We start from the raw sequence: 4,927 nt of genomic DNA, 5'->3' as shown, positions 1-4,927 counted from the left end.
GATAGACAGTGGAACAAACAGTTATTAATAAATATATATGTATATATAGTTTTGCTGTTGTCATTAAAATCAGTGCACTTCAAATTACTTCATATCACTTTCACTATACCTCCTCCTCAATGTAAAGATCCAAAAGATTTTTTGATTCAGAAACATGCAAAACAACATCTAATGCTGTAGTAATTTATTAATATAGAAAGCAAATCTAAACAAAGGATGGGAGGAAGGAAGGATAAAGGTGTATAAGTAAAATAAAAACAATGAAAAAAGTGCAATATTGGTATTGCTCAGAAAACAGTAGTTTGATTAATTCTGCTCATAGGATCAGTGGACTGTGGTGTATCGTCATCTTGTTCCACTTAATCTGGCAATGAAATCAGAGGGGGGAAAATCCTTAAGGCAACATAAACATATAGTACATATATAAAAATTAAAATGTCTCTCTCCCTTTATCTCTCACCTGAATAAACCTCAACTTCACACAGAGTGAGGAATTCATTGCGTCCAGGCACAATAAGGTTTACGTATCGTCCCTTAACAGGCTTAAACTGAAAAGTTTTTGTGTTTCCAAGTGGAATGAACCCAACAGTCGCAACCCTGTGAAGAGACACAGGAACAGAGAAAAAGAGGGGGGCGTATCAGATATACTTCTTTCAAAGGCAAGTTTGTATTAAAAGGATTTAGGCCTCATCCACATGAACACAGTTGTTTTTAAAGTTATTTTTACTGGGTTTCTGATTGGCCAGCATGGCTTTAGAGCTGAGATTGTATCACCAACTGTTGGCTTGGCACACTCTTGGCAGTGCTTCATAGCACACATTTGCGTTTTCATGTGGACAGAAATTTTCTTTTAAAAAGAAGGAAAAACTCACTTTATAAAAATAAACATGTATGTGTGGACATGGCCTTAAAATTGCTTAGTTTTGTGTTTTGCTAATCTTTAGTTTGAGAAATGGAGCTATAATTTCAAAAACTGTGTAAGCATTAGAAAAATAAATAAAAAAACCTGTAAAAGGATTTATTCAAAGCAATTTGATCATATTTATTAATTTTCTAATAATTTATTTAAAGTTTTAAGAGAGAGACAGCACTTACAGCTGATTATTGTTGCCGTTATTCTCCAGGCTGTTGCCGATACGGATTTGAACACCCTTGATCCTCTTTTCACAGCAGTCTCCACGATTAGTGATGCTAACCCTGGTTACCCTGTAGACGTCCTTCAGGTCAACTCTCCACCAGGGGTCCTTGTCCCCGTTAGTATGGCTGCATGACCTGAGTGCGTACATTGACTGCCTGTTTCCATCGATAGCATTTTGAGCATCTCCGAAATTATCGTATGTCGAGGTCTGAACTGCTTGACCTCCAAGAGCAAGATTTCCTGATTTATATAAAATAAGACATTATTGTTATTACAATAAACATTTATTTATAATATCTGTAAATATTGCATTTATTACTAGTGAGCTGATTAAACATTTAAACTCAAGTCCGGGGCCATGCTGAGACCTTTGAAGAGGCAGGTCAAAGTGTAAAAGGGACACATTGAACAAGGCTTTAAATAGGGCTGTGCTCAAAATATCAATACAGTAATATATCGTGACACTTTTCTTGCTTATACGTATATCGATATGTATTAGTAAAGAAGCATATTCCGTGACACAGTTTTATAAAAGAAACAGAAACAGAACAGAACAGAAAAGACCATTTTAAAGGGCATCTCCACTGTAACATGTTTGGACATAAATGTGTGAAAACAACCACCCTACAATAATAAAAAAATAATTCCCATTAAACCAAATCAGTCTAATTAGACATGCTGTTGTGATTCTCTGAGCAGTGTGACATTACATTGTTTAGGCTCCGCCCACAGCTGCTGACTGACAGTCCTGTGTTACCGTAGTTTCTGCCCTCAGAAACTTAATTATGGCTCAATTATTACTCATTATTTTTTCTAATAGTAAGATTGGGCAGGCCTTCACAAAAGAGCCTTAAATAACAAAACTAAATAAATCAAATTTACCTTGACAAAAAAGCACTTTGAGCATGTTCATAGATAACTACTGTCTGAATGTACATGATCCCTTATTGGTTATAAAATATATGTGTAACTGACAGCATTCAGAGAAATGAAGAGCACTCACTTGGAACACAAATGTACAGTGGTTTGCCTGCTTCTGTTAATAAAATAATAACAGTCATACACACATTAGTAAATACATGAACACAATCTATCACAGAGCTGTCTTTTCTCTCTGTCCCTTACCTCCAAACACCTCGACTTCACACAGAGTAATAATTTTATCATACCCGGGTATAAAAATGTTGACATATCGGCCGTTAACAGGCTCAAACTCAAATGTTTTTGTGCCATCGAAAGCATAGACAACAGTTTCAACCCTGCAAACACATAAAGGACAGTGTTAAAATGGAAACCAGAGGCCTCTCAATGCAATGTAAATTCAACAAATTCAGTTAGACTATTGAAATCAAATGAAGTTGAATAGCACTCTTCACAATACAAAATGATTGTTCATGTTTTATATCACATTGCTATAAATGACCTGACATCAACTGATCCTTCTCAATTACCCACCCTTCCATAGTTACTGTTGCTATGTCTCAAAAGCCATGGCGATCTCACCACACATCATTTTCTCACGCAGTGAAACATATATTGCAGAGCAAAGAAGAAACTAACAGGTCGACAGACATGCAGTTTGACCAATGTTTGCTTACAAGACGACCAATTGAGGCATGTGAGAATTCGGTACCTAAAGAGAATTTTAAGAGCAATACAAAATTGCACAAACAGAATGGCGACTGTAGAAAACCAAAGCTGAATCCCAGACTTTTTCGATGATTTAGAAATCCTGGTTGGACGCATCTTTTTTTTTTTTTTTTTTTTAAGAGGACATGTCCAGGAAAAAGTGAATGTATGATCTCCCCAGTTAAACCAGATCGGGCATCATAAACATCAAACATCAAAGATTATAAAACATTTGAAACATTTCTTACAGCTCATTGTTGTTTCCGTTGTTCTCCAGACTGTTACCAATGCGAATCTGAGCTCTCTGATTCGCTCTTTGCAACAGTCTCTACGATTAGTGATGGAAACCTTGCTTATACTGTAGATGTTTCCAAGGTCAGCTCTCCACCATGGGTTATACTCAGCTTTAGTGTGAGAGCATGAGCCCTTCCAGTAATCTGCATCTCTGTTTCATCTACTGCATGTTCAGCATCTCCCTGTTGGTTTCTAAGGATGACTGCATCACTTTGGCATTAAGAGCAAGATTGGCTGTTCAATTAATAAAAAAAAATTAAAAAAAGAGACAAATCAATCAATCAATTAGTTTACCAAAAGCTTCCAATAAAAATCCGTCAGCCTATAATTTTAATAATTTAATCTGATTGATATGTAATATGACTACACACAAATGGTTACAGATAAACATACCTGTCAAATTCTCAACGCACAACCCAGTAAAAAGTGTTAGTACCACAATCACACGTATGGCCATCCTGATTTAAAACATGACAACTCATCAAATCATCTCAGCATATGAAGAAATAACTGTTAATTTTCATCCTCATTTACACAGAAAAGGAAATACAGACCAGATTGAACATCTAATAAAGCTGCAAAGTTTTTAATGCAGTCAGTAAAACTATTCAATTGCATCTGTTTTTCAATTATATATATATATATATATAAATATATATATATATATATATATATATATATTATATATAATATATATATATTATATTAGTTAGTTAGTTTTCAATATATATATTAGTGCATAAACCTTGAATCTCACTGGAATCCATCAATGACTCAACCTCAGTTATCTGCTTTTAAACAAAATAGTAAATGTTTTATATAATAAATAAATTATATTATAAATGTTTAGTTTATAAACAATTGCTGTTATCAATATCCAATATATTATTCATATGAAGAATATTAGGCACGGACTAAACATCTCAAACCAAAAGTGTGCTACTGTAGATATGACAATGAATACACCACAGCAGTCTGTGAAGAGTGTCTAGTTGAATAAGACTCTGCTCAGAAATGATGCTTCATTTAGTTGTTGAATAAGTCCCTCCCAACACACATGAGGTATCTGATATCTGAATATTCAACATTAAATGGACTAATTACAACAGAGTTGCCTGTTTTTTTGTTAGCCTTCTTATGATAATAGACAATTACATGCAGAATTTGGAACATTTCCTATATATGTAATCATTATTTTACAAATATGTAATCAGTATTTTTATGTTATTACGCTATATTTGATATTATCAACTACAATATTATTTTGATTAACCTCAAATTATGTTGGCATTAGGGAATTGCATTAGCATGGTTGAATCATACTTATCGAACCATAATTAGTTGGTAATGGTAAATGAAGAGGTTTCATATTTATCACAAGTTCAGTATGGAGTACACATGGCTGAGAAGTAGGACCATTGGCTTTTCACCCTGTAAATGTTTACTGCTGGGATATATCATCATGAAACATGATGTTAGCTTTCACTTATGGATACTCAGCCTATTATTTCTTCACAGCCTGTTGAAACATAGCATGTTCACAAAAGTAACAGTTTGTTTCAAATATTTTTATTAGAGCACATATTCACATTGTTATATAATCTACATCATACACAAGAGTATAATGTATATCCATATAGAAATATGTGCAGTTAGGACCTACTGTCCTCTTTTTGTTTTTAGAACATACAACAATGCTAAAAGAAGAACAGAATCAACAGATAGACATACAGAGTACAGAAAAAATAATAATAAATAAAAAAAATAAAACCTAAATGATCCCTCTTCCCCACCCTACCCAGCCTTATCCTTCCGTCTAAATACTACTATATTATAGTTAGAGGGAAACATTAATTTCCACTGCCA

At 33.9% G+C, this 4,927-nt stretch overlaps 1 pseudogene; it reads right to left on the bottom strand.

Annotated features, from left to right (window-relative positions):
• Window positions 1–204: 204 nt before the first annotated feature.
• Window positions 205–3,847, bottom strand: LOC113080381 (uncharacterized; annotated as a pseudogene).
• Between the last annotated feature and the right edge of the window lie 1,080 nt (window positions 3,848–4,927).

Source organism: Carassius auratus, unplaced genomic scaffold, assembly GCF_003368295.1.
Source record: "Carassius auratus strain Wakin unplaced genomic scaffold, ASM336829v1 scaf_tig00031189, whole genome shotgun sequence".
Classification (NCBI taxonomy): Eukaryota; Metazoa; Chordata; class Actinopteri; order Cypriniformes; family Cyprinidae; genus Carassius; species Carassius auratus.
This window is presented reverse-complemented; position numbering and strand designations above follow the sequence as displayed.